At 28.3% G+C, this 20,305-nt stretch overlaps 1 protein-coding gene across 2 annotated transcripts in view; it reads right to left on the bottom strand.

Annotated features, from left to right (window-relative positions):
- LOC121122169 (uncharacterized) overlaps window positions 1–20,305 on the bottom strand; it is a 312,765-nt gene that overhangs the window by 212,033 nt on the left and 80,427 nt on the right. The window lies entirely within an intron of this gene.

Below are 20,305 nucleotides of genomic sequence, written 5' to 3' on the forward strand. Positions count from 1 at the left end.
AAAATTGTAATAACATATTCATGCAAATCTTAAGTTCCCACTCTGTTTTAAAATTTGTTGTAAAATTAACCTATTAACCGTTGTTTAGACTTTAATTTTATGCACACCCCGTTGTCCTAAGGGTCAAATGACTAACTTTTAAAAATACCATATAAAACAATGTGGGCATATAAAGTTTGAGATAAATGATATTATACATATTTAATTAACAAACTAATAGCTAATTTTTTAACGAAAAAACCTAATAATTTTCATTGTAAAATTATTTTTAAAAATATCCCATTTAAATCTAAGTTGCATAAAAATTTATTCCTATATGAGGTATAGTATAACTTATTCGATGAAGATTATGCAAAAGACCTGTCACTCTCTGCGTCCTCAAGGTTAGACGATGCCTCATCACAGGATCTATCGACGTCTGTCAATATAAACTGCTCAATGTAGTATGATGTTTAGTAATACACTAGGTTAACAAATTCTGGCCATATCAGTAAAAACCTTCTGAATTTGTCACTTTCATTCTTTAGAATGGTAAATTAACATAATTGTTGAATGTATATCCGAATGGTATCTGCCATACATTGTTTTTAGTCTTGGTTTCCATTTTGTGTCAATGAGGACCATCTCATTTTACAGTAGATGACAAAAAGAGTAACTTTCATAAATAAAATGTATTTTTCATTAGAAAATGAATAAAGTAGTGAGTTGCTATTTTTGAAATAATTTTCTTCGGATAGAACTTTGTTGAATTCTTAAACCTGAATATCTCCTTATCAAAGATATTTTAGCACCCTTCTTTTGTATTCAATTTGTAACTTCATTAACTTCTTATTTATGTATTTTCTCATAGAAAAAACAACAACATGTCTTCTATTCTTTTTTGCCAAAATTTTACTTATTTGAAAGTTATGTGGGGTTAGACCTATGCATATGCATGCTCTTGTCTTTGTTAGACACGTATTTTTGAGTAACGCATGTAAATAAATATTTTCTACTACTCCTAATATTGAGGTTCATTTAGGAAAAGTAAATAAATTTTATGTCTAAAAACTTAAGTAAAATGTATTTTTTTTAAATTTAAAGTTAAAAACGGGTTTATTGGACCCGTGAGAAGAAATGAGGATTACAGTCGAAGAACATGTCAGAGAGCATGCATTTTATCCTTATTTAAACTTCTTCTAGTAAATATTTAATTTAAATAACTTTGGTTTTTGAAAGTGCAATTTTTTTTCCAACAAGCTTGTTTTTCATGTGAGTAGGGCACTTTTTTATAAAGATATTTGATCTTTTAAGAATATAAGCTCTCAATAGGTTTGTATTATCTCATGTTTCTTCCTTTTATAGATCTAAATAATGTTTGCAGACAATTCCAAAAGTAATGGTGGCTGTTTATTTTTGTCGAATAAGCTGAAGCCAAATTGATGGCTTACTATAATAATTACCTTTTCCTTGTTGATAAATGAGATATCAAAAGAAATTAATATCCAATTCCATTGCTTTTTTAATAATTTCAGAAAGAAATATATATTTAAAGAGTAATTTTCTTATGAATATTTAACATTTATGTATATAATATTTTCTATGTATATAAAAAATCATATAATAATCGTCTTTAACATGTAGGAATTTTACAAAGGAAAAAAAAAAAAGATATAAAGATTAAAAATGTGTATTTTCTATATTAAAAAAAACCAACTAATATCCGTTCATATATTTAAAATAATCGTTATCGTGAAATCTATATCTTACATCGTATAGTAAAACTTATTTATGATATAAAATTTATTAGACAATGATACTGGAACTACTTTTTATATTACATGTAGATACAAATTGTAAATTGTGCTCATATAGTTAACCAAAATGGATCGTCATAATAAAATGGTGAAAAATTAATTCATTTTATTTGAAAGTCCATATCAGGGACAATATATGGCAAGTCTCTTCAAAAAAGTAATGGTTTTGAACCATAGCTAAAATTCTTGAGTATTTAACGTGTTACAGAAATTTGAATACAAATCCCATAATAGACTCCAATATTAATATAAAATATTAAATATACATTCATATTTTGAATTAAAAATTAAATTGAAAATTTCTCCTTTGTTTGAATTTTATTTTGAATTTTTTTATGCTGACGCATCTCATATACTAGTTTGATGAAAACTTTTGTATTATTATACAGTTAAATTAAAGTAAAATGGTTATTTTCTTATATTAATGAATGACAGTCAATGGTCTAAATATGTATCTTTGATTGGTATTTTGTAAGAAAGAGTTATCATAGGATCTATTCAATTTCCCTGAATTACTCTCACCCTTTTGGCAGAGTTCAGTATATTATTTGTTATGTATAATATTATCGGACCATTATAGCTCCAACTAAACAATATCTACTCTTTCACTTTCTAAAAAATGATTACTCAATTAAAGATAGTCTTAGAAATATTGATCTATTTTTATTGTATTTATTCATTTTAAGTAAGATCAATTGTAAATTCTACAAGATACTAATCAGAAGCTAAAATAAATGATCAAAAGTGTATGTAAATATTTATATTGTTTAAAGAAATTATAAATTTAACTTATATTGACCTTTCAAGTCAAACAACTCAAACACTCAAACAACTCAAACAGAGGCGACAAGTTATTTTGAAAAGGTAGTTTGGGATTAGAAAGAATACTTTTTATTTTAAATACAACTCCGATGGAAAAATTAATCTCGTTTATAAATAGATTTTATAGGGTTGTCCTTTTGTTTGAAGAACAAGTTTTGACTATTCAACGTTAATCCAAATCTCATTTTTTTTCTTTACCAAATTAGTTAATTGAATTTTTTAAGTGATTGATCAAAAAATACCCCAAAAAGAAGAAAAAAGTTAACTTCCTATAGGGATGATAACTCGTTAATACTGTGACTGTCTTTTCATATCAATGTTGGTTAAGAACCCAAATTCAGATCAAGATATATCCCATCTTATTGTCTTTATATATTATTCAATATGGGCACCTAAAAGGGGAGCTTTGGGAGACCGATTCACAACAAAGGACCAACTGAATGCCCACATCATCACTGCTGCTTGAGTCAAACCAGATACAAGCCTTGTAAAGAACTCCTGTTCAAAGTTCCACACCAGGCTAGAACGGGTCTTTAAGACAAAAGGTGGCTATATTGATTAGAACGTACATAGGGAGTACCTTGATTGTATTTATGAATTAAATTTTCCAAATTTGATGATATTTTTTGAAATATAACAATTTTTGTAATCTTCAAAAAATGTTGCATTTTAGAAAGGGGATGTATAATATTATGTTTTTGTAGTACATAATTTTTATCCTCATATTTCAGATACTGAATTTAAATAAATTACCTATAGCACTTTGAAAGTATAAAAAAAGACGAAAAATATTCTTATAGAATAAGTATTCATGTATATATTATAATTATTGTATATATTATTTAGAAAGCCTCGTGAGATACTAAAGCATAAATATGCAAACGTAAATAATGGAGAATGCATTCAAATTCTAATGTGTATATAATCAAGAATATAAGTTGTATAAAAATATAAAGCATACGTGTTTGTGCACAATGCATATTATGTTATACTGTGTCTTTCCAAAGCAGGACTTCCAATATTATATAGATATTTACGAGAAGATTTTTGCAATTTTTTTTCATGTTCATTCTCAAGATTTTGTATATGAATTTATATACCAGAGAAATAATATTGTATGAAAAAAGTGTTACATTTCTTATATAGAGGTGTATTTCTCGAGATTATGCATAAATTAGCGAGGGATACAAATTTTGATACTGATTAATTTACAGAAAAGTATATAATAATTTACATGATACTGTAGCAACTACAAAAAAAATACACGTTTAAAAAAAATGGATCAAGACTCTTTTTCATCACAATAAACAGTAGTTCATACACTTTTGAAACTATTATAAGGACATAATTTCAGAGAATATATTCATCTATAAAACATGATAATATTCCCTTTGACGAAAACTAAATGTGATACGAAAGTTTTTGTTAAAGCAAAATTACTCATATAAGGAAAAAAATGGTAGTAATGCGCCTAGACTAGAAGTTACATAAGTACAAAACCCAAGTCAGTCCTTAGAAGTTTGCATTATATTTTAGGAATAGATAATTACACTCAATAAATTAATGAAAGGCTGAACAAAATTTATTTATTAAAAATACGAAAAAAAGCATGTGTTCTTTATTGACCCTTGGTTAGTGAACATCCTTTTTGAAACGCAGTAAGCGAACTCGGTAAAAAATAAACTGTAAATAATTACATGATAAAAAGTTGAACAATTGTTATAATTACAGCATTTATCCATTTTACACTCGTAAAACTCTATTAAAATACTAAAATACTTGTATATATATAGGCAAAGGATTACCAGGATTGATCAGACCAAAGAGAAGGGGAGAAATTACGTTCATAATGGTCAATATTATTTCTTTTTAACGTAGAGAACCCTTTGGTGTGGGCAATCATAATAATACAAGTAATTATACTTGTATCATTATGAATTTATTTCTAATCAATTATCGAAATTCATAAATAAAATTGTAAGCAACTTTTTTACTCTAATTTTACAAAAACAAAGAAGTAAATAGCATGTATTTTAGTTGTAAGGGGAAACACAAACCAGTCAAGATTTTTTTTGGGCTTGCAAAAAAAAAAGTTATGGAAGATAAGATGTTTGAAAAAATAAACATTGATAACTGGTTCATTTTTGTAGATATTACAAAATTTATTTAATAAAATATTCAGGAAATTTAAAATATTAGATTGTACAGTTATAGTCAACAAATTCATCTCCAAAATGAATCTTCCTAAAAATTGAAAATTGACGTTTGATGAAAATATGAAACTTTTTTTTAAAATTATTCAGAAAATGACAAATATTTTGGTGAAACAAAAATTTTATGTGTCATATTTAAATGAATCTTCAGACAAATTTCTAAAAACTTTATTGTTTCAACGAATCCAATGTTCCATTAAAAATTCATTTTTTTGCACCTTAAAAAAAAATGCAATTTTATTTCCGATTTCTTATTGTTTTATAAGAAATAGGAAATTTTAAAACGTCTTTATTCGTATAGTTGCCTTTTTTAACGCTTGTTACTTTTTGATTCAAAGCTCAGCCCTCTATTTAGTCTTCTTGATCTAAAAAAAGTTTTTGTATTTTGGGTATAGAATAAGCCAATCCCCTTATATGACGCAAAAAAAAAAAATTGTTACCCTTATTTAAGCCTGTCCAAGTTCAAAAGAGACATCCAAGCAAATTCTTTGCTTCCTAGGTTCACAGTTGTTATCCCCTATAAAGGACATCCAGACAAACACAAACTCCTTTTATTTATATACAGATAAGACATCAAGAAAAAGTATATCCTTATTCTATTTTAATGTTGACAATATGAGTTGGGAGAAAAATTGTTACTAAAATAGTAAAAAACATTATATTTTTTTCGTATACGAATTTTGGGAATTAAATGAGTACCCATCAGTTTCGATGATAATTATAAAAAGATGTTGATGATGGCATATTTTGTTTGCTACGGTAATATACTTTAGTCCTCATATTGAAACAAAGAAGAATCCAAGAAATTACCTCAAAAAACAACGATAGGACTTTTAAGCAAACAGTTATTTAAATTCATTAAGCCTCGATTAAAAACTGATACACTTTGTAATAATATATTGTTTACTAATACTGAATCAGTGCAACTCCATCCAACCAATTAAATGAACATTTAAAAAACGTATAAATATACTTACATATCTTAAGCAATGAATTATCAATAATAATAAAAAAATGATAAAAAAGATCTAATTGTTTCAGGAGCATACTAAGAAGTATTTGGTCGATAAAATTTATATGTAAAGGAATATTAAGTATAGTTATAAATATCGGGGTGTACAATATCCAAGTTCACTAATGGGATGTTAAAAGGTTATCAAGTTAAAGTGGACGGTTGCAGCATAAAAAGCTTACCTTTGCCGACAAAGTAATTCTAATTGAACTCATCAAAAGTTAAATTAGGCCAACATGCTCAAGATTTACGCAAATATGGGTTAAATCTACTTAAAAATGTATCTAACATTGAGGGGAATTTGCCTTTTTTTTTTACTAGTCCTACGTGTGCGTGCGCTCAAAGTTTGTTGTTAAACATCGACCGTATGCTGTACATTTGTATAAAGTTAATAAATTACATATATGCATATTCACAATGAGATGAAAACGTTTTATAGCTTGTTGATGAAAAAATTTGATTGCATTCGTATTGCCAATTTTAAGTCGTAGTAACTATGTACAGTCGTATCTTCAAAAAATATTTTAATATAAATTTAGCTATTATATGTATGCTTTGATTTCAATAAATATTTACATATGAAACATATGTTTGTATGTAAGACGTACATGTTTATAGCTATGCAAACATAGTAGATCGATATGACATATAAAAACAATCAACATTGATAATAAATTATATTATGTTTTTCAAATAATAACAATTTTTTATTGTCAATTTCATATGGATTTTAAATTAAAATGATAGCAAATATCAATAGAGACAAAATCATTCTTACATGAAAAGTTATATTAAATAGTAAAGACGAATCATTGATATGGTAAAATTTAAAATACAGGAACCGTGTATTGTGTAATTTAAAAGCTCAATGTACATAGGTTAGATTTGCAAAATACGAGCAATTTATAATTCAAATAGCAGCCAAATGCGTAAACAAATAATATATTTTATTGCTTATCGATAACGTGATGTTATATTAATTCTTTAATGGTATGTAAAGTGAGTTCAAATCTATCGACACATCTCCATTATTTATTGTATTTGAATATAAATTTCCTTAATGACTTTGAACGAGCTCATATATTTCAGCCTTATTACTCATAACATTGATATCGTCAACCAAAAAATAAGAGAATCACAAAAATATAATTACACAAGACTAAAATCCTCTTCTCATTACATTTTGAATACTTCCATAAAAAACTAATTTTTTACAAGTGCCTCTGAATATTTAATTGCATTTATCCATGTTGCCTTTACAACATGTAAATAATTTACCCTGTTTTTGTAATGTCCTCCCAATTCTCATCATTCCCCACCCCCTCCCCCAGAGAACAAGTCTTTTATTAATTTTCTGAGCTATTAGGTGTCGAAAAATAGACATACTTCGTTTTATTAATATTGAAGTAAATAATACCCCCACTAATCCTTAGTATTACTTATCGTTTTTCATGAGCACACGTAGTTACACAAATAATTGGATGTTCTCTCCTCAAGAATGGTGATTAGAACTTCTGAGAGGAATAAAATAATTGGTCAGGTGTACGACAACAAAAAACTTTATTACATTTTTGTACGATTTACAATCCTAAATTTATGTACTCTTCTTTTTTTATGTGACGCCTCCAAACCATCGTTTTGTTTTTACTATGTTATTCCTTAGATCAAGCAGTAATACTCACAAAATCAGGACCAGGCAAACATCCAGATAAATTTTCCTTAATTAATATGTATATTCATGGGAATACTCTTAGAATGTATTTTGTATATAACCTATCTACTTTTAAAGCAGCTGTATTTTACTTTATGAGTACTAATATACTGATATTTTTTGTATCTTAAAGATCAAGTAATTCTTAACAAAATCGCCGTATAGGTCTTGTTTGTCACCATAATTATTAAAGAACCCTATCTAAATTTATGATTGATGAGAAAATCACTTAGTAAACTTAGTGAAACTATAAGCGCTTGTTTGTTTATCTTTTAGAAATGCTAAGTGCAGACCCAGTCACAAATTATTGACTTATATCTTCTAAGGATAATTAACTAAGGACTTTTATCCTTCTTTTTGTTTTGTTCCTTTACTGCAAACAAAAATTCATTATACCGGGTGTAGAACAAGTAATGAATCCTCCTATCAATACAGTTTTCAATAGGTGATGTTTATTTAATCTTTCAATCCGATTATTTTTGCATAGCTTAAATTCTAAGCCTTTGATCGATGTATATGTTGTAAACAAAAATTAGACGCAAGAAAAGCTATCAAAGGCAATTTAATCAGCAACAGGATGATCACCTTGGACATCATGAAGGCCATAAACGTCAGCAAGGCCACATAAATAGTTTGGCTGATGGGAACAACCTTAAATACAAGCCCAAGAGTGGAACACCCACCTAAGTGAAGCCTGGAGTAATCTTGGATGCATTTTAGGTCAACCCAACGATGAAGATGTCCGAGTACGCCATGAAGAAGAAGGTGCATCGGTCTCCAGGGGTAAAGCCAGCAAAAGGCTGGAGGAAGGTCGCTTAAAATAATTGAGAGGCTGATCCTGTCCTGATGTAAAAAAGAACTCCATCTTCATCAATGTCAACAACTCTTGAATGGTCTGAAGCAAAACAGCAACTGTGTTATATTTTTCTCGGATGAAAAGACCTTCACGGTTCCCCCTGTCAAGAACAAGGAAAATGATCGGGTTGTATGCTTTGGAAAGTCTGACAAAAGTATCAGGACAGTCATCATGTCCAAAAATCTGACATCTGTGATGATGTTGGGAGTTGTGGCATCTACTGGAGAAAAAGTCTCTCAAATTTGGGTTCCTGTTGGATACCGGTTACCCGTAACTTACTACTTCATATAAAATGATAAGCCCATATAAAATTAACACAAAAGTTATCACAATAAAAAAATGCAGTCTTGTCAAGAAAAAAAAAAGTTTTAATTTTCGGAAAGAAAAATCAGTTTGCTTTTTAAAATATTAAAATGGTTATTTGTTCAAATTTTGTTTCTTCTGAAATTGTTTGACTCTACATCCTTAAAAAAGGGGCTCAATTTGACAACGTGTACGTCAGAAATTATTATCTTAAACTCAATCTGTGGTCGCTCCTAGAGAAGAAAATATTCAAAGTTAAATATAAAAATCCAGAGTATTTTTCGAATTGGTAAATTGAAGAATTGTGGTTCTTTTCCTTAGAAATGGGCATTATTATTTAATTTTTGAGTAGTTAATATCCTTTCCTAAATCGATTCAATTATATTCAAAGCCTGATTGAACAAACGTGTGTCCCCATAAAAGACGGAGAGTAACCTTGAGGATATGCGGCAGAGTTATAATTGTGAGTCCTTGTTAGACTCTGAGTAAAATTGGAGATCGTCATCGGGGTAATTCTATCAAATTTTTAGTTTATACACTTTTCTTCTTCCTCTTTTGTCACAGATGATTCTTGCTGATCCAATGAAACATCATGACCAATATTATTTTCTCCTTCAAAATATTCTTCATGTTGATTTTCGATTTCTTTTTTTAACATGCCTATCTACACTGGAAACATTAATAATTGTTTTTTGTTACTAAAAACAAATTTTTTTTGTCAAATTAAGCCTTTATATTAAAACAAAAACATTCAGTCAGAAGTGTCAAACAGCCATACTCTCACCAAAAAAAACAAAAAAACTTCATTATTATATAACTTGGACTTCACTTGCAAATACAATGCAGTGCCAGTGTCATCAGTGCCCTATTTCTAACCAAGCCCAAAGGTGATATAGCTCATTTAGAGAAGGCTACGTATCTTGCCACAAACAAGATGAAAACAACACTTATTTCCTCTGTACGTAATTGGTTATCTTGCTGGCAATAACAACAATGGAATTCGACGAAGCTTATTCCTGCGCCTCTGTTCTTACTGGAGATCTCTTCCGTTTTAAAAGTCCAAACATAACTGGAGCCTTAGTAAATTTTGATTCAGAATTTTTTAATACAACAAAAACGTGTAAAGTCAAATTAACAAATCCGCTGTCATTACTAGCATAAAAAATGCGATCCAAAACTGTATAGTAAATTTTTTTAAATCCTCAATGTGGAGTAATAATCCTTCAATTTTTTATCTCAAGATTAAAAGCAATTTTAAAAGTCTTCTAAAAAATTTCACAAATCACTGTAACATGACGGTCAAAATTTTCTGATTATATAACTTTTCAATATAAGGTGTACCAGATACGTGTCTGCATTGTAACCCTAATTTAAAGCAGGAAAAAATTTAACTTCTGAAAATACAGAATCATAATATTTTAGAAGGCTATGAACTGATATAAAAGAATCAGATATTGGCAGATTTTCAAGTAAATATGGATTCTCTGTATTACTGGAGAAAGGCTTTATTAATGAGTTTTGATGAACTATATCTCTATCAAATGAGATTTTCTCCATCAATACATTAGATAAGATAGATTTTATCATAAGAAACATGTAAAGGGGAGTAGCCTTAATAAAATGAAGAATATATATATTTATATAATTTTTCTCAGCAGAAAGTTTTTTTTTTCCCTTAGAGTTAGGCTAACAAATACTTGTGTAGAAAGTATGTAAGAAATAATTAATTCCCCCATTATATAGAAGAAAGTCCTAATTTATGGCACTAAAATTCTTATCAGATTTATTTAACTGGAAATACTCAATTCTTATAAAAAGAAGGATTTGCTTTTTTAAAAGTGGTGTTATTTACAGCTCTAATCATCATAAAATTATCCCCCGAAGGATTCTACGAAATATCTTACTTCGTTAATAAATAAATACATTTTTTTAGTACCCAAGTACAACTATATCTATATGTATTGTATCATGAATAATATATAATGAATGAGGAAGTTAACTCACACCTAAAGAACAAAAAAACAAGTCAATCATATTCTTACAAAAATTACTTTTATAGATCTATCAATAATTTAGTCATAATCATCAAGCAATGGTGTTCTAGTGGATTTTAACTAATATAAGACTTTTATCATAATAAAAAGTATTTCTTTTTTATTAGAGGCAATATAAAAATGTGTAAAATATTTAGTATTTAACCCATTAAGACCGCAGGCTTAACATATTTTCTGAATTTGGAAAGAGTCTTCTTTTGATATGATTTAAAAAAAAAATCAAAAGTCTCAAAATTTCCACATATATTATCTGACTACTATTTAACAGTTAAGTATTAACATGCTAAAAGGTATTCTACATTTTTTTTTATTAAAGAGACTCTTTTAATTGTTGTACAAACAAGAAGAAATTTGATAAAGCCTCCCTCAAAATGATATTTCTTGAATTTAAAAGGGATTTACAAGTCTTAAAATTTGTACATACATCCACTTGTTATGGTAAATAATAAAAAAGTCACATAAGGACAGTTGCATTGATATTCAGACGACCGAAGTAAGAATCTTGATCCGTCTGAAATCTAACTACTCTGAAATCATTTTCCAAGAATGTTTTCGTTAAATTTCATTTAAATATAAAGGGGCATAATATCCCAGTGTGTATAGTACATATTTCATCCTCCCTAAAAAGTTAAATAAGGGCCCCAACCATTGAAAGTATCAATTAATACCATTTTTTTCATCATAGTTAATGTGAACAACGGTCAAACTTCTTACTAGAGATTTAAAAACAAGATGATAATCCAATGAGCATTTGAAGCATTCCAAAGTTGGAAAAGCATGAAGGATTATTAGGAAAGAGAGAATTAGAATTTTACAATAAATATTATTTAATTTCTTTATTCTTTTTCCCCTGTCTGATTATTGTCCTGAAGAAACATACAGTTTTATTATCAAGTACATTTATATTAACTGTCTTGGTTAGTAACAAAACCTATGTAGAGTAATAAAAGGGACTTATGGAGATGTACTTAGCATGAAAAGTACTTTCTTTATGGAAGCATTTATATATACAAAGTATAGAACTACAATACAAGGAAGAAAAAGCGAAAGGGATAGTAGTAAGTACTAATAAATATATTAATGTAATATAATCGGTTGCTCTATACCTATTACTCTTAAAAAATAGAATTCAATAAAGAATATGTCTAGGGTCATAACAATATATGTACGAGTAAAAGTATTGAAAAAAATCTTCTTACATAAATAAATATTATACAACGTGTCCCAGTGAAACGTGGAATCAACTATGGAAAGGTGTTATTGACTTATTAAATAATTTACCCATCCCCCCCACCCTAATATCTACTGCTATAGCAATAAAAAGAAATCATTCTTTTAACACAAATTTCTTCATTAGAACAATAACAAAAGAGGTAGAGGTCAAACCTAATCATGTGTCAGCACTTTTAAACGTGGGAAATCATCCGCATATTCCTCCGATCCAAGGGTTTCATAGTCAAGATTAAATAGGTGAAGGACAGGAACAAGAGCCTTGAGAGGAAGCCACAATGGTAAAGAAACTCTTAAGTGATGTGAAGACAGCTTGGAGAATATATTGCACTGGTAAATGTAGCCTCCGTCCTTACTAGACTATAACCCTCATCACTACGGTATCTGGGACCCAATAGAGAAGAAAGTCTGTGCGACCTCCTCTGTGAATGCCCTAAAGGCTGCTCTGGAGAAGGAATGGACTGGCAATTCGGAGGAATGCATGACGAAGACCTTTAAGGCCTAGGATAGCGACCATTGTAGAGGTCAAAAGTGGCTACTATGACATTTAATTGTTTATATGAAGTAAAAGAAATGGATAAAGTCTCATTGTATTAGTACTTGGACATTTTGAGAAGCTTGATGAAGTTGAGCTTGAAAGAGTTCGTTCACGATTCGCGGGGGCACATTGTAAACTATATTCTCAAATATTGAAAAGGAAAGAAATCTTATTGCATTATATTTTTCGAATGAAATAATGTGCATTCGAGAGGAGAGGGGGACGAAAAATTTACAATTGAACTGTGAGTTATAGGATTCGGATGTCAGCCTACCTTTATTATTTATTTTTTTTCTACAGGATCCTTATGTTTATTACGACAAAGTCTAACTCAATATTTAAAAAAAATCATGATATGTTTTTTTTCTGGAGATGAAAGCAATCAAATAACGAATATGCTGTAGGATTACCTGTAAAAAATATGTTATTTCATTTTTAAAAGGATTGAAAGGGAGTTTCATATCTTTACACTCCTGAAGATAGACGATGATATGTTAGTGATCAATGGGACCATTGTAGACTTCAGTACGGATAAATAATCATCTTGTGTAAGTTTGTTCGAGGGATTATGATTTGAGTACAATATTTTGAAAGAAAAATCGATTTTTCTATTTAATGCTTGGATTAAATAAACAAATATTCTGTATTCGGAAATAAAAAATAAAACAATCTCAAAGTGCATATAAGTTTTGTTGTCTTATTGTATTAAAAACTACAAAACAAACAAATGCACACATTAGTTATCGTACGATTAATCGGAATCAAAGAATTGGATTTTTTTCTGGAATCGGCATGCGGAGAATAATATTTAATTTTAACCAAACTGTGACGGCCGAGCACTACGTAACGGAGATCCTCAGCAAGTCTCTAATGTCAGCTTTGTCTCGTACTGAACAAACTGGACCTCCTTTGAAGCAGAAAATGTTGACTGACACATCAAGAGCCATTTTCCTGCAGGATTATGCCCTGCTCACCACTACCAAAAGGCACAATAGTGGTCTCCAGACAACCTGGATTCCTGCCAACAGTCCTGATTTGTCTCGCATCAAAAATTTGTTAGCGTTGGTCCAGAGGGAACTCAATGAAATTGCGTCAGAAACTTCAGAGGATGACTTAAAAAAGACTGACAGAAGCTTGGGGAAAAATTTATCCAAGTACTTTGAATAATCTGTATGAAGGGATGCCAAAATGCAAAAAAAAAAATGTATTAAGCTTAAAGGTTCTCATATTGGGAAGTAAATAATGTTTTTCGCCAAAAAAATCACTTGTTTTTGTTATTTCATGATTTTTTTTTTAAACCACCATCAATTTTTGGACATACTGTATAAAATAGAAAAAATAGTCCCTCGTATAATTTGGAATCCGAATTCAAACATCTCTTGACATGAATGGTCAAGTTAGAAGTACCTAACTTCGATTGTATCATTCTTTGTTTTATGAGGCATAACGTCATGAAATCGGCTATGTAATAGGAAAAAATAAGATGATAATGTTGAGTATACACCACCATAAAAATGGGATCACTACGAAATTGAACTAAAGTCCTTGGAGGTGCATATTTTTTTAATAGATATTTTTCAACTTATACATTGAATATTTTTCTATAATATAAGCTATGATTTCCTCATCACTATGTATTATGAATAAGTTAAAAGAGTCTTACGAAAGGTGTCGTTTTTCATCATTTTTTAGCTTAAAAATGAAAATATATTCAGTCCAAAACAAGATACAGAATTAATAAAATCATTTTTTAATCATAAAAAACACTTTTACGTAAGTTGTATTATACCTATAGATAAATTTGATTATTGTCTTCAATTCGTTTGTACAAATACGTCCCCCCCAACCTAATTATTCCCCTGTGTTATCTAACATCCAATGTAAGTAATAATGGCTTTATGGAGCTCTAAATGGCGCAATACGATTAACTTAATATAAATGATGCTTTGGATTAAAGTTCCATAAAATGAATACTATAAGCTTTTATAGATATAAATAATTTTTATATAAAGAAATAAAGAAATCTGATAAAATCGTGCAATATTTTTTTCATGTAATTTATAAGTAAAAAGTTGTTGTAAATATATATATTTTTTTTGTAGTACAAATAAATTTAATGTAATTGTTTTAAAAATTTAACATAAAAGTAAACACATATCATCTTATAATCTAATATATATATATATATTTTTAATTTCAAATAAATAAAACAGAAGAAAACTTAAAGCTTCAAATTTGATGGTATATAGAATTTGTTTAACGTTATTTCTTTTCATAGAAAAAGTTTTTTAAGACAAATATTTACAAAACAATTCTTTTATAGAGTTAAATAAATTGAAGAATAAAAATATACTTTTTTATCATACAAAATTACTTGTTGTACATAAATAAATGAAAGTTGCAAGAAAATAACAACTGAGTACATTAAATACTTGTTTTAAATTTAGGAATTTAATTCTATAGCTTTAACAAGGCTTGTTTATTTTAAATTATATAGAAAGGAACTTATTTTTTCTAAGTTCTTGGACATATGCATGTGCAATCAGTTTTAATTTAATTAAATTATCTTATTAATTTATAAAATTATTTTAATGAAATGTGAAAATATGTGTACTCTTTAGACATAGTCTGTGGGAGTTATATCAAAAGATATTTTTTTTTAATATAATAGGTAGTAACAAAAAAAAGAAAATTAAATGAAAATTCTCCAGGGAGATCAAAGGGATTAATAAATTAATTGAATGGACAGAGCCTTTCTTTTTGCATTTAAATAATATAAGTCGTAACGAAAACTTTTGCTATTTTGTGGTCATGTATATATTTCTGTAAGCACAGCACATATAGTGAATAATTATATGTAATTTAAAGCAGACAAAAAAACCTGAGGGTTATGCTCCGTTACCAAATTCTGAATTAACATATATATATATGAATATTTTTTTTTAGATCAGTATATTTATGAACATAAATCTAAAAATTAGACAAATAAGGGTGCCAAATATATAGATGTTCCTATGTCTTTAGAAAAAAAAAAAAAATAATGACTTTTAAAACCCATTGTCTTTTATAAAATGTATTTCCCTAGGAAACTAACAATGTAAAAGCTCTGGTGTAATATGCAAGTATCAATCCTCTGTTCGCTTGAATAGAGCTTCTATTTATAATTTTCTACGCCCAAATCCCACTTTTTTTTATTAGAATCGAATGAGCATTCGTGAAAAGCCTATCGATGACAATTACATATTTACTATACATAGACTAATAAATAGATGGTGATCCCTTAATGATGTTATGTTAATTATACTATGGTTTATTTCATAATCTGATCTCTGTAACAGATAATTTTACTCATGAGTAAATACAAATTTGGTTTTCTCTTCATTTTGTGAGTTTTTTCAATAAAGATGAATGTATATATGAATAAAAAAAAGAATTATTTTTGGTCATATTATCGAAAAAAGTTACAGAAGTTAAAAAAACTATTAATAAAATTGAGCTGCATCAATGGAATTGTCAATATTTTTCTTTTTTCATTTGAGTATACATTTGTAGCAGAAAAAAAAGTTTTTTTTTGTCTTTTCTTATTCTCTTCATCAGTTGAGCACTTCATCGATGCATCCAGTATGTATCATGATTTAATGTACAAAAGACAAAGAAGAAGATAAAAGAAGGCATATAGAATTGAGAAATAGAGGAGGATTGTTAAATCCTTCGAACTTACTCTTCTTGGCAATTTCCTATATCAATAGCTTCTTAGATTGTATAATGAAGAACTCAGATCTGAGGGAGAAACTTGATAATGCTACTTCTTTCGTCGGTATATTTTATGCAGCAGCAACTCTTTGGATCCAGTTTGACGAAAATTCACATCCTATTACTAATTATGAATGTGAATCCGGTCATAAAATGATAAAATTCGTCTCAATACTAAACAAACAAAAAAAAAAAGTAGCAAAATTGTCCTTTCATTCCTTTGACAACTTTTATTATTTATTTTCTTGATAATCCTTAACTTTTTAATGTAAATTGAAACATATACATGTCATTTAATATGAACCTTTTAATTCCATTTACACGTCTTTAGTGATCTCATTATTATATTTTCTTGTAAAATAAGGTTTGAATTATTTATTAATTACTACACATTCAGAGAGGGCAGGGGGAGGGGGATAAATTGGTGGCTATTCCAGTCTATATTTATTTAATACTTAATGCTATATTTCAATTCTCTCGGACTTTTTAAGGACTTCGGCCAACTTATAAAAGTATATACATATAATTTGCAAAATTTTAAATTGATGTACATACAATATGGACGATTGAAAAATAATTGGCTTCATATATTCAAAAGAATGTTTGCTTATTAAATTTATACTTCATTAGCTATATTGATTTTATTTTAATTTATTTTTTATCCACACAATTGCTGGAGGTTGACTGCATAAATATTTAAAAACCAAAGAAATAAGGGCACCTTTACATTCTAAACAAATTTTAATTCCCCGCTCCTCTCTCTTATTGGACACATGGAGTTGAACCGATTAGGTATAATAGTACTATAATTGATCTATTAGACCATAAAAATATCTGAAAGTACATATACATTTAAGTTTTAACACATGCAAATTGATTTTAGGAGAATAACTTATCCCGAAAGCGTTATCCATTAGGTTGTGTCGCTCCTAGATCCTAGAGAAGGAATATGCATATGATACATACCACTTACAGATATTTTATTGATAAGATGATTTAATTGTTCTACTATATCAATTATCTCACAATTGAACAAAGAATGGTTATGTACTGCTAGGATGGCTTATATTTGTTTATCACTCTTTTTGACAAAATTTAGATTCAAGAACATAGATGTAATTCATATAAAAATGTAAAAAGGTGAATAGGTGTTTTTTATTTATCAACACTGTAATCAGTATTCTTATACTCTTGAAGGTATAAATGATTCACTGATAATTTGTTGTAGAGTCCTTGTTGGACTCGGAGCAGAATTAAGAAACGTCATCCTACCTATATCATTTTTAAAGTGTTTTTATTTTATTTTCCTCATCTTATTGCTATTCACAGCTAATTTAATAAAACATCATGACAGCTTTGCTACTTTCCTCACAAATATTCAGGTTGTCCACATTCATTTTCGGTTTCTTTTCTTTTTTAACATACCAGCAGATAATACTATTTTTATTTATGTTCATGACCATATACGTACATACAGTCAATCAACATAAAAACGGACTAGAAGGATTTTTCTCAAAGTTGAGTCTGGATTTCATTTCTATTCATCGACGAATGATGTTCATTTTTTTTAGCAAACTATACATAATAACCCTTGCTGTGTGTCGCAAATTGTATATAAAGTAGACAAAATTGATCAATAGAATTAAAAAAATCATATGAAAGGCTATATCTTAACTAGTATAGGTCACTTAAATCAAATAAAGCTTATAAGCTATTACTAAAATTCATGGGTATCGTAACTTATCCCAGGAATTTGAATACTATAACAGGCTCAAATAGGCTTATAAAAATACTAGACTTTTTGTACAGAGTGCGCAAGCTATTTGTGACGCGATAATGATTTTTTTACTCATAATTTTTTCTCTGTTTAATTTGCCGATGATAAATGTAGCATTTCTTTTGAAAAGGAGAGTAAGAATTGAGTAAAATAAGAAAAATAGTTCATGAGAGATAATAGGAGTAAAGATCTTACTAAAGTTTATAACATAATTATTGTAGAGGCAAAAATCCGTTCAAGCGGATGCCCTCGCCCTAAAATAATTTAAAACAATAGGAACAAGATATAATTCAAATACTACTTAAAAGTAATAATTTTAGAACAAAAATATGTTTAAAAAAAAGAATATTAAAAGAGTAAAATTGAGAAAAAGTGATATTAAACTCACCTCTAAAGAAATTATAAAGAGATTAGTTATTGCAATATGTGGTAATTGAGTAATTCTAGGATCGGTAGGGAGTATGTTAAGAGCCATTCTCATCTTATCTCTTACATATATAAGTATATATATATATATTAGGGCTAGAACAGTACACTTAACCCACGGCTCAGTACAAACCAAGGTACACCCTTTACGGTAAGTGGTCCAATACGCCTTGTTAAATTTTTTCCTTGTTTTATTCCTCTAAAATTTATTTTCTATTCAAATAAACTTAAAAATTTGAAACTTCAGCCTGTATTTCTGTTGCCTCAAATCCCTTTTTTAGGCCTCAAACTCCGTCTTAACCTTGCAAACGAACGTCTTACTGAGTCTTAGAGTAATTGTTATGTTGTTGCTCTCGGTACGGATTTCAAGGAGGGCTACGTACCTTTTCTAAAAATTTGGGGAAACAAATTCGTCATTTGATTCCTTTTTTTTAAACTCCGGCGCAGGTTTGAACAAGCTATATAACAAAAAAATCAGCTGCCTAAGTGCACCAAAAAGTGGCATGACACACCCTGTATATATGAAGTAAAATAATAAAATTGAAATTTTTTATTATGCTTAACTTTTTTTTCAAAAATATTTTGAATTTAATGCACCACACTTATTGTGTAATGATGATATATACAACAGCAAAAGTGTACAAAGATGGAATTGGGCTAGACAGTGGACATAATATCATTTTCAATCAATAGGGATTTATTTTGAAGCTTTTTGAGCTCTTCCCCCTTCATTCTTTCTTTTTCCCTTTCATCTTCCTTCTCTCCATTTCCTTCAATGCCCCTCTAATACCTCAACATTTTTCCTTTCTTTTTTAAAAAGGGAACTTAAGTCTTGAAATACTTTGATGACCTTATCTCAAAGTGACAACCAAATATATCGTTTTTTGAAGGAGGTATTTAATATAAATTGTAATTCAGACTTTTAGCTATCATACGAAATATTTGTATACTTTAATGATTAATTATCCTTAGAACTTTGAGCTTCTGAATAAAAAGCAATAATCTTCAACTAATACAAAGAGAATAATGTATATTTAAAATACAATAAATACCTTATAAAAAAGAGATCGAGGAAAATTTGCCTCTGTTTCTTGGAAAATAAATGTAAGGTTTCTTAAACCTTAGTATTTAGCTTTAACAAATCAAATTTTATTGATATTTGATTCGAATATCAATGTCCTGGTATCTCAATATTGGGTCAAAAATTTTATATTACAAATTTAAATAACAGTAAAATAATCTCAAAATACTAATTAATACGATTTTTAAAACTCTGTATTTATATAAAAGTCATAATGCCAAATTTTCTTGTGCAAGTTTTCCAATGGCGATTTTTGGAACACTATAAGTATGGTTTTATAATCTTTCAATAGTAGACTTTAAAATATAGTTTATATCCTTTATCTACAGCACCAACCATAAAAAAAATTTGAATCTTTTTAAAAGTAAGTAAAGAATATTATATGGCCTTTATTAAAAAGATTTGATAAAAATAATTAAGATAATATTTAGAGCTAAAGCCTATTAAATTGACTTTTGGACCAACCAACTATTTTTTTATCCATTTAAAAATTATATATTACATTTTATAATATAATTTAAACATTGTATGAAACACTGTTTGTGTATCTTCAATGACAAATTTTTAGTAATCTATATTTATCCATGAATCAACATAATCTGTTGGTAAAAATTGTTGATTGGCAGATCCAATAAGAAAAAAAACTAAGTATTGTATATGTAATTTATAGAATAAGATAATAAATTTCAAATTTGATTTTATATATTTGTATTTCAAATACAAACTCAAGTAT

Source organism: Lepeophtheirus salmonis, chromosome 7, assembly GCF_016086655.4.
Source record: "Lepeophtheirus salmonis chromosome 7, UVic_Lsal_1.4, whole genome shotgun sequence".
NCBI classification, from domain to species: domain Eukaryota; kingdom Metazoa; phylum Arthropoda; class Copepoda; order Siphonostomatoida; family Caligidae; genus Lepeophtheirus; species Lepeophtheirus salmonis.